Consider the following 11,531-nt stretch of genomic DNA (forward strand, 5'->3'; position numbering starts at 1 on the left):
CTCACGGTCAACAAAGGATATTCCTTCTCCCAAGACAATCCGATCAGACTCGGCATCTCGGTTACAAGACATCCTCGACAATGGTAAAACAAGTACAGCAACACCGCCCGAATGTGCTGACAAATCCCGATAGGAGCTGCACATATCTCGGTCTCAGGGCACACTTAGATGAGACATCCTACGAGTAAAACCAACCCTCAAGTTGCCCCAAGGTGGCCCCGCAGTCTACTCGATCGGGCCAACACTCAGAGGAGCACTGGCCCAGGGGTGTTTAATAAAGATGACCCTTGGGCTCCGGAAACCCAAGGGAAAAAGAGGCTAGGTGGTGAATGGTAAAACCAATGTTGGGCATTGCTGTAGGAGTTTTATTCAAGGCGAACTGTCAAGGGGTTCCCATTATAACCCAACCGTGTAAGGAATGCAAAATCCGGGAACATAACACCGATATGACGAAAACTAGGGCGGCAAGAGTGGAACAAAACACCAGGCATAAGGCCGAGCCTTCCACCCGTTACCAAGTATATAGGTGCATTATGATAAACAAGATAATATGGTGATATCCCAACAATAAACATGTTCCAACAAGGAACGATCTCCAATCTTTACCTACAACTAGCAACGCTATAAGAGGGGCTGAGCAAAGCGGTAACATAGCCAAACAACGGTTTGCTAGGACATGGTGGGTTATAGGTTTGACATGGCAATATGGGAGGCATGATAAGCAATGTGGTAGGTATCGTAGCATAGGCATAGCAAAAGAGCGAGCAACTAGCAAGCAAAGATAGAAGTGATTTCGAGGGTATGGTCATCTTGCCTGCAAAGTTCTCAGAGTTGCCTTGATCCTCGAAAGCGTACTCAACGGGCTCCTCGATCACGTACTCGTATCCCGGCTCTACCCAAGCAAGAACTACAAGCAAAAGGAACACAATCAACCACATGCAATGCTCAAACACCATGATGCAAACATGGTGTGATATGCGGGATGCGGTATGCGATGCATATACAAGATTTGGAAAGGAAAGAATTTACCTGGCCTCAACTTGGAAATCCAAGAGTGCCACTAGAAATAGGAGTTGATTTCGGTTGAAATCGATATAAAGATCACCGGAATCGGATGAACGGTTTGGAAAGGGCAAGCAAAACAAATATGGCACCGGTCTGCGATTAACAGCAAGTAGCCTTCTAAATGCATCAAGATAAATATGCTACAGCACTCAAACATGACAACAAAATACATGTCAGGGATCCACTCATGATGCTTGACAAAAGATGAACACTGAGCTACGGCTAAATCACTCATTACCAGGTTCAAATAAGCATGGCAAAAGTGCAAAAGATAACAGGTTTCAGACTTAGTGAAATTAACAGCATGTCAGGAATTTATCAGCAGGAAAAACAAAGTTTAGAGCATGATAACTACATGCTACAGGCACATATCATGGCAAAGCAAGGCATGGCATGAAGCTACTCAAAGCATATAACAAAAGTCCCTTAGTGACCATGAGCCAAAAGGGATCAGAAAATACAATTGCAAGCATGTGAACATAGTAAAAACATAAACAGATTCAGACTTAGTGAAAAACTGGAGCATGGCAAAACATTTAACAAGTAGGCATGTTTACGAGCTCGATGCACTCACTACGAGGCATTGCATGACAAACTGAGCATACACCCATCAAATAGACATGGCATAGAAGCTAGACATGGCAAGAACAACAACATAGCATCCACGGATCAATAGCAACAACCTCGGCAAAATTCCTAAACATGTTAACAATCTGCCAGGAACATTTTATAGCAAAAGTAGAGCTCGATTGACTCAAGCTAGGGTGCTCCATAATTGCAAACAAAGAAACGGATGGATAGAGCACCACAATATCTACAAAACATCCTTACTGATCACTCTCAAAAGAGGCACGGATCACTAGGAAACAACATGAACATATGGCATAAAACAAAAACAGGACAAGGACGTACTGAAATTCTAAGTCCCTGAAATCAGCATCATTGAGTAGGCTACTTTGCATGCTTGTGCTAGTCACCACGAAGATCACAAAAATACATGGCATACACCCTTGTAAAAATGGCATGGCATTCTACAAAACACATGTAGAGCTCAGGATCATAGCATGCACACATTAAACATGGCAAAAATGACAAAAGGCCATTCGCTGAAACAGATCTGAAATAATCATCACATAGCCCTCTTCCAACAGCATTTCGGGCATCAAGATGAGCTCAAATGAAAATGATGCAATGAGATGAAATGATGTACTCGTCGAGACGAACATTTTGATATGCTACACGCACGAATCGGAGCTACGATGAGGAAGTTATGGCATGTCAAAGAATGCAAAAATTAACGAGAGGAGAGGGAAAAAGTCAACCCTCAAGAACAGATCTAGGGTTCCTCCGCGGGGTACTATAGCGATGCGGCGGCGGATCTCACCGGAGAAGCTGCGCGGGGCCGCCAGAGTTGCCGAGGAGAGGAGGCCGGTCGGACGGCGAGGTGGCGGACGGCGGCGCCGGACTTGGGCGGCGCGGGCGGAGTTCGTCGGCGGCGGGAGTGGTGAGGACGGGCGGCGAGGCGGCGTGGACGGGACGGCGGTGACCGGGCAAGGCGGCGGTGCGGCGATGTCGGCGGCGGCGGCACGCAGCCCCGGCAAGAGCTAGCGGGCGGTGGGGCGAAGGAGGCGGCGCGGGCGAGGATGCGGGCCGGGAGGGCCTCACACGGGCTCGCAGGCCCGCGGGGTCGGCGGCGATGTGGGGACCGGCCCGGGACGCGTGGCGTGGCGTGATTCGTCCGGCGGAGCCGGGCAGACACGTCTGGCGCGCGGATTTTTGTCCGGCGGCGGCGGGTGGAGCTTTTCTAGGGTTTCACCCGTGATTTCGAAAGGGGGGTCTATATATAGAGGTAGAGGGAGCTAGGAAGCTCCAAATGAGGTGCGGTTTTCGGCCACGCGATCGTGATCGAACGCTCCAGAAGATGGAGGAGGTTTAGGTGGGTTTTGGGCCAGTTTGGAGGGGTGTTGGGCTGCAACACACGCGAGGCCTTTTCGGTCCCTCGGTTAACCGTTGGAGTATCAAACGAAGTCCAAATGGCACGAAACTTGACAGGCGGTCTACCGGTAGTAAACCAAGGCCGCATGACAAGTATCGATCTAATCCGAAAACATTTAATCCCACACACGAAAAGAGGTAGAAAGGACAACTGGAGGACATAGGAGCGCCGGAATGCAAAACGGACAACGGGGAAAATGCTTGGATGCATGAGACGAACACGTATGCAAATGCAATGCACATGATGACATGATATGAGATGCATGACAAGGACAAAACACACGGAGACAAAAACCCGACAATGAGGAAATAATATAACTTAGTGCCGGAAACGGCAAGAGTTGGAGTACAAATAAGGTAAATTACATCCGGGGTGTTACAACCAGGCATTTAGCCCCAGAGCAAATCTCATCATTAGACCAAAAAAAGGTACGTATGTGTTTATCAATGGCTTCAAGAACACTAATAGGAGGAGAAAAACAGAGCATGAAGTAGGTGGGTAGGCTATCTAGGACGGCTGACAACAAGACGAGTTTACCACCACGAGAGAGAAGGAGGGTAGCCCAGCCAGAAAGATAGATATCACATCTGTCAATGATTGGTTGGAAGGCCGACGGGGCAGCTTGTAGGGGGAGAGAGGGAGCCCTAGATAGGTTTGGGGGAAGGAGGAGATGTCAGTGGCTAGGTCAGAGGCCATTTTAGTGGCAAGCTCCGAGTCCACATTAAGAGGGATGAAGGTGGTTTTGTGAAAGTTGATTTGGAGACCTGTGGCGGCTGCAAAATTATCTGGGGTTCGCTTCAGGTGCGAGGCAGCCTCGGGGGTTGCTTTAACAATAATGAGGGTATCGTCAGCATATTGAAGGACCGAACAGGGCAGGGTGGGATTGAGAGGGTGCAAGAGAAGCCCATCCTGATTGGCTTTGAAAATAAGTTGCTGAAGAATGTCGGCGATAATGATGAAGAGGTAGGGCGAGAGTGGATCACTCACCCTGGCGTAGTCCATTCTTACACCGAATCCATCTATCCGGGACACCATTAAGCATGACTGCAGTTGAACCAGTGCAGAGCAATGATTCGATCCAATCGCACCAATGTTGTGGGAAAACATGAGTACGAAGAGTGCGAAGGAGGGAGGACCAGCAAAAAGAGTCGAAGGCTTTGTGAAAGTCTAATTTACAACCAGGGAAGGAGCTTTACGCTTGGCACATCAATGAAGGATATCAGCTGCGTACAGAAAATTTTCAGAGATGTTGCGGCCAGAGAGGAAGCCCGTTTGGTCGGCGTGGACAAGGAGAGGAATAAGTGGCTTGAGTCGATTGGTAAGAAGTTTAGAGACTCCTTTAATGGGGCCGTTTTGAAGCGAAATGGGACGAAATTCGGCGGGGGATCGGGCGTCATTGGATTTAGGGAGAAGGATGATGAGGGCTCTGTTCAGCCAGGAGATATCTCTTTGGAGATCATGGAACTCGAGGAAAAAGTCCTTAATTTTCCTCTTCGGGATGGGCCAATGACATTCTTGATTTGATCATTTTTAGGTGCTTCATAAATATGCTGGTAATTATTGGTTTGTGATAGGCTGATAGTTGAGAAACTGACAAATAAAATATGTTGTATGAATGTACATTCTAATAGTTCTGGTGCTATTTTTGCTACAAACTATGTGATCTTGTCTAGGGCCATTCTCAGAAGAAAATAAAGTTCATTTTGACATTTATGACTACAATCATTTAGTACTTGTAGCTTTTATGCATGGAGTTTATGTATCTTGCAGTCATAAGCTCTTATTGAGGGTTTGCTTCAGAATGGTAGGCTAACATTCGACCAACTTGTGGGACAAACAATCTCTAAAGTGCCAGAAGGTATGTCCATTTAATTTGTTGAAGTTGTTATTGGATCATCCACTGTTCTTCTTATGATGGTATTCTCTTTCCTTTTTTCTCCATACTATTACTATTCCCTAATAATGGGTCATCCATGTTCCAGGCACCATCCGACCAGCAAGGGCAGAGATATGAATGAACTTCAACAGACTTGTGTATGCACGTTATGTGGAACGTTGCCCAAAACCTGAACCATCTTTTGATCCACTGGGAGATGAACAGTCTGTTAAACACATGATTGTGTCCCGTATGTGTCACGTACAGAATACGTACAGGAGGATTGAGTACTTCTCAAGGATAGCTAGGCGCATGAGATATTCTGTTGTAACTACTAGCTAGCTTATCCTCTTATCTCTCTTATCTTTCTTCTTCATCAAGTTGTATCTCAACCAACTCTTGTACGCGTATCTCAGGTTCGCACCCTGCCTATTTAACATGCAGCACGTCGCCCTAGATCGGGTAAGATGTTTCCGCCAACGCACATGGTAATCAGAGCCTTCCTACTTCCCATCTAGCCTCCACCTCCACCTATGCCGAAACCATGTCTTCCTCCTCTGGTGTCGCCTAGTCCAATCTCAATGGGAAGATCATCGAGAAGCTTTCCCGCACAAATTACATGATGTGGCGCACGCAGCTCACACCCCAACTGCATGGCGCCGGTGCCTTCGGCTACATCGACGGCACGTCACCGGAGCCGGCCAAGCTCTGCACCGCCAAGGACAAGGACAGCAAGGCCATCTTCGAGCCCAACCCTCCCCACCCTCTTTCGGTCAGGGAGGACCAGCAGGTGCTCGGGTTCCTCCTCAGCAACCTCTCCAAGGAGGTGCTGGTCACGGTGATCGCGGTCACCACGGCGAACGCGCTCTGGACGACGCTGGCGGGCATGTACTCGTCGCAGTCACTGAGCTGCGTCAACAACATCCGCACCTCCCTCATCAATGCACAGAAAGGTACCCAATCCGCCGCCACCTACTTCGCCTACATGCGTGGTCTCGCTGATGAGCTGGCTGCGGCGGGTAAGCCGATCCAGGATGATGAGCTGATCTCCTACATCCTCCATGGGCTGGATCTGGAGTACCAGCCCCTGGTCTCAGCCCTCGACGCTCGCGTCTCCCCCGCCTCCCTCGATGAGATCTTCGCCATGCTCTGCAACTTCGACCAACGCATGGCGCAATTCCACGGTGCGGGCGGCCACTCCTTCAAGTCCTCGGCAAACACTGCAACCCGCAGCCATGGTGGTGGTCGTTCCTGCGGCTCTTACCGCGGCAGGGGGCGGTCTGGTGGCAGCGGCAACAACGGCGGGCGCTCCAACAACAAGGCTCTCCGCGGCGGCGGCAGCGGTTCTGGTCGATCTCGCCTGGACTCGCCTCGCTGCCAGATATGTGGTAAGCCGGGCCACACCACAAAAGATTGCTGGTATCGTTATGATGAGGACGAGGATGACTCTCAAGACGATGACAAGATCGCTGTGGCGGCCGACGGCTCCTATGGCATCGACACCAACTGGTATGTCGATAGCGGCGCAACCAACCACATCACCAACGAACTTGAGAAGGTGACCATGAAGGAAAGGATCAAATCCACATGGTCAGTGGAGAAGGTATGCAGATAAATCACATTGGTCATTCAATATTTAGTACCCCTAGTTGCAATATTCATCTCAAGAAAATCTTGCATGTTCCTAGTGCTGCCAAAAGTCTTCTTTCTGTTCACCGAATTGCCTTAGATAATCATGTCTTCCTTGAGTTTCACCCCTTTTTCTTTTTGATTAAGGACCAGGAAACAAAGAAAATCCTCTATCAAGGTAGATGTGTTTGAGGGCTTTATCCGTTGATCCCGGTGCGTAGAAGATTCAATAAACAAGTCTATGGTGTTACCAAGCTTTCATCAACCCGGTGGCATGATAGATTAGGACATGCTTCTTTCTCTCTAGTTGAAAAATTGCTTAGGAAAAATAAGCTCCCATTTGTGGTTGAGAGACATAATGAAACTATTTGTGATTCGTGCCAAAGAGCAAAAAGTCATCAATTGCCATATCCCATATCTACTAGTGTTTCTACCAAACCGTTGCAACTTATATTCTCTGATGTATGGGGTCCGGCCCCAACCTCTGTTGGTAGACACTCGTATTACGTCAGTTTCATTGATGACTATAGTAAATTCTCGTGGATTTATCTCCTTAAGCATAGATCGGAAGTGTTTCAAGTTTTTCAAAACTTTAAAGCTGTTGTTGAATGCAAGTTCAACAACAAAATAATTGCCATCCAATCGGACTGGGGGGAGTACGAGAAGTTAAACTCCTTCTTCCAAACTCTTGGCATATCACACCACATATCATGCCCTCATGCGCACTAGCAGAACGGCTCCGCCGAACGAAAACATCGTCACATATTTGAAGTTGGTCTTGCTCTTCTTGCAGGACCATCCATGCCTCTCAAATTCTGGGATGAGGCCTTTCTCATAGCCGTACACCTCATAAACATTCTTCCTAGTCGTGTCATAAATAATGAAACACCCCTAGAAAGACTCCTTCATGAAAAACCAAACTATCAATCTCTTCGTGTTTTTGGGTGCGCATGCTGGCCCAATCTTCGTCCCTACAACAAATGGAAACTCATGTTTCGTTCCACCAAATGTGTGTTCCTTGGCTATAGCTCTCAACACAAAGGTGTCAAGTGTCTCGAGGTCTCCACGGGTCGAGTCTACATCTCTAGGGATGTCGTATTCAATGAAACACAGTTTCCCTTTGCTGATCTTCATCCTAACGCCGGTGCGCTTCTTCGCAAAGAAATCCTTCTTTTGCCTTCACATCTCACCGGTTGTGATCAAGGGGGGAACGATACTGATGATCACTTGTTGACTAATCCTGCTGATATGTTGCATGAGTCGTGTGGTGATGAAACAGGACCAGAATCAGGAACAAATGGCGAAAAAAATGAAGAAGAAAGAGCAAGTTTTGGCCCTTATTTCATGTGTTCAGAAACAGGAGACAAGATCTCCTCGGGATCAGTGCAGCGTCAGGAAATCCGATCCCCCTCGGGATCGGTTGCAGCAGACGCGGGATCTCCCTCGGGATCCAGCACAGCTGGAAAGGCTGTGGCTGCAGGCGCACGCGCCGCAGTGCCCAGCTCCATAGGCGGCACGTGGTTGCCTCTCGTTAGTCGCGACGCGGACCCAGTGACGCGCCAATCTCCTGCTGCCAACTGGCGATGCATGGATGGCCCGGACGGCGCGCGCTACCGCGGCCAGCCGGTGTGCTACAAGCGGCGGGCTCCAGTTCGCTCCATCGATGCGGACCCTGGTGCAGGCCCTGACGCGGCCCCCAGCGTTGATTCGCCATCATTGCACAATGATGGGCCGGTCCAGAGGCTGGGATCCTCGATGGCCTCTCCAGGCAATGCAGTTCAGCCACAAACCGCAGAAGATCCCGCTAGGACAGCTCGCGCTGCTGCACCCAGGGGATCCTCCTCGGGATCAGCTCCGGCTGGAACTCCTGTACAGGAGACAGGATCTGCTATGGCTATGGATGAGGTTGCGACATCACCACGACGCACACGACTACAAAAAGGGGTAACGAAACCTGTGAACTATAAACACGTCGTTAAATATGGTATGATTTGTTCTACAGGAGAACCAGGTGAACCAAACACGGTTGAAGAAGCACTTGGTAATGAGAAATGGAAGAAAGCTATGAATGAAGAGTACATGGCATTGAAGAAAAATAAAACATGGCATTTGGTTCCTCCACAGCAAGGTAAAAACTTGATTAACTGCAAGTGGGTATTCAGGATTAAGAGAAAATATGATGGAACCATTGATCATTATAAAGCTAGACTTGTTGCAAAGGGATTTAAACAAAGATGTGGCATAGACTATAAGGACACGTTTAGTCTAGTTGTAAAAGCTGCTACCATTCGCCTTGTCTTGTTTATTGCTGTTTCTAGGGGCTGGAGTCTTAGACAGCTAGATGTACAGAACACGTTCCTCCATGGTGTTCTGGAAGAGGAAGTGTACATGAAGCAACCTCCTGGGTTTGTAAGTAAGAATGCTCCATCTGATGTGTGCAAACTTGATAAAGCACTATATGGGTTAAAGCAAGCTCCAAGGGCATGGTATTCACGTCTCTGTCACAAGATGCAGGCACTTGGCTTTGTTCCTTCCAAGTCTGACACTTCATTGTTTATTTACAACAAGTCCAACACATGCATATTTGTCCTCATCTATGTTGATGATATTATTGTGACAAGCTCATCTAATGAAGCAATCACAGGGCTCTTGAAGGACTTGAGTGTAGATTTTGCCTTGAAGGATCTTGGAGACTTGCACTTCTTCCTTGGGATTGAGGTAAAGAGAAACAATGATGGACTCCATCTTTCTCAAGAGAAGTATGCAACTGATCTGGTAAAAAAGGCTTGTTTGAAAGACTGTAAGCCATCTCCTACTCCACTATCCAGTTCAGAAAAACTATATCTCACAGAAGGACACTCTTGAATCAAGAGGACAGCACAAGATACAGAAGTTTGGTGGGAGCATTACAATATCTCACTCTTACTAGACCTGACATTTCTTTTGTAGTTAACAAAGTTTGTCAGTTTCTTCATGCACCCACTACTGTTCATCTAACTGCTGCAAAAGGCATAGCTAGATATGTCAAACATACTTTGAGCATTGGTCTAAACTTTAGCAAGTCACCTTCAACACTTGTCAGTGCATTCTCTGATTCAGATTGGGCAGGATGCTTGGATGACAGGAGGTCAACTGGTGGGTTTGATGTATTCTTTGGACCTAACTTAATATCATGGTGTGCATGAAAACAAGCTACTGTCTCTAGATCAAGTACAGAGGCAAAATACAAAGCATTAGCAAATGCTACAGCAGAGATTATATGGGTTCAGTCTATGTTGAAAGAACTTGGTGTGAAAAACACACGAGCTCCATGTCTATGGTGTGACAACCTTGGTGCCACCTATCTCTCTGCAAATCCAGTCTTTCATGCTAGAACAAAACATATAGAAATTGATTTTCACTTTGTCAGGGAAAGGGTTGCTTAGAAGCAACTTGACATTCGGTTTGTGCACTCCAGAGATCAAGTTGCAGATGGATTCACAAAGGCATTGCCTGTACGGAGTTTTGAAGAATTCAAACGTAATCTCAACTTGACCAAGCTGTGATTAAGGGAGGGTGTTAAACACATGATTGTGTCCCGTATGTGTCACGTACAGAATACGTACAGGAGGATTGAGTACTTCTCAAGGATAGCTAGGCGCATGAGATATTCTGTTGTAACTACTAGCTAGCTTATCCTCTTATCTCTCTTATCTTTCTTCTTCATCAAGTTGTATCTCAACCAACTCTTGTACGCGTATCTCAGGCTCGCACCCTGCCTATTTAACATGCAGCACGTTGCCCTATATCGGGTAAGACGTTTCCGCAAACGCACACAGTCTACATCTGCGAGGAGAAGAGTTCCAAAAGTATGCAAAGCGGTTTCCTGTTATGGACATTCCTGGTCATTTTAATAGGCACCTAATTACTTTTATAGTTTTCTACTGTAAACTATTACATCAGATAATGCATGCTAAGGTTGGTAACCCTGACTAGGCTGGTTAGTTTATTGGTCTTGCCATTAGACATCTTAGCAAAGGGCTAATTAGCTAGTTTAGTGGTTAAGGAGTTTCGGGTCCTTTCTATGCCAGGCTGTTGAGAAAATCACTTACTCTTAGCTCATGAGTACACTTTGTGAAAACTGGTTAATTACTAGTACCAAGATCTCAATGCTTTAATAATGTATTACTGTTCTTTCTTCAGTTGTTATGTTCTGTGCATGGTGGTCGGTTACATGACCTGACAAATGTATCTTTGGTATAGACTGTTGAGGAGGTTCTTTCACTTGAGCAGAAAGTTGTCAATACTGCAATCCTTTCTGACCCAGAAAGATTTTTTGAGATCCCATACAGCATGGAGGATGCATCAAAAACAAATGATTGTCCTCATAACGCAGTTGTTGGTGCTAAGGTGTTGTACTCTTTTTACTTATCTTCATCACTATGTTATGCAGTGACTTCATGTTATATATATGGGAAAATTTGGTATTTGTTGTTCCGGGCATCCTATTGTTTATCGAAAAGGGCAAAGTGACATACATAGATTGTTTGTTAATGGCAAAGGCATTTTCTGAAAGTATTGGTAGGAACTGGCAAATGCGGCAACAATATGCAATGTACTGCTTTTATCATCATGTAATTCTCTGTGTCGTTATTTATCAGCGGAAACACGGAGCCTTTGAGGTAGATGAAGAGCTCAACTCAACGATTGCCGAGAATGAAGTACTTTGGCGGGTAAACTTTGAGAAATTTATATTCTGTCTAAAGAAGAAGGTATGTTGCTGTTATCATAGCTATTATGGGTAGCATATTTATGTAGGTGTGTTCTTTTTATCTGCAGCCAAAGTGAAATGAAATTTGTACAGTAAAAAGAGGATAACTCTAAGAAAAAAGAATGTGCTTGTTTGTGAACATGTAAGAGCTTCTGCACTATATTGAATCAACATTGGTACATAGCCATGCCACCTTAGTGAAAACCGTTCCTCTC

The 11,531-nt window shown here is 46.5% G+C and overlaps 1 pseudogene; it reads left to right on the forward strand.

The window, feature by feature from the left end:
* The window catches only part of LOC119365661, a 95,982-nt pseudogene that overhangs the window by 67,231 nt on the left and 17,220 nt on the right, over window positions 1-11,531 (forward strand).

The sequence above is a fragment of the Triticum dicoccoides genome, chromosome 1A, assembly GCF_002162155.2.
Source record: "Triticum dicoccoides isolate Atlit2015 ecotype Zavitan chromosome 1A, WEW_v2.0, whole genome shotgun sequence".
Lineage (NCBI taxonomy): Eukaryota > Viridiplantae > Streptophyta > Magnoliopsida > Poales > Poaceae > Triticum > Triticum dicoccoides.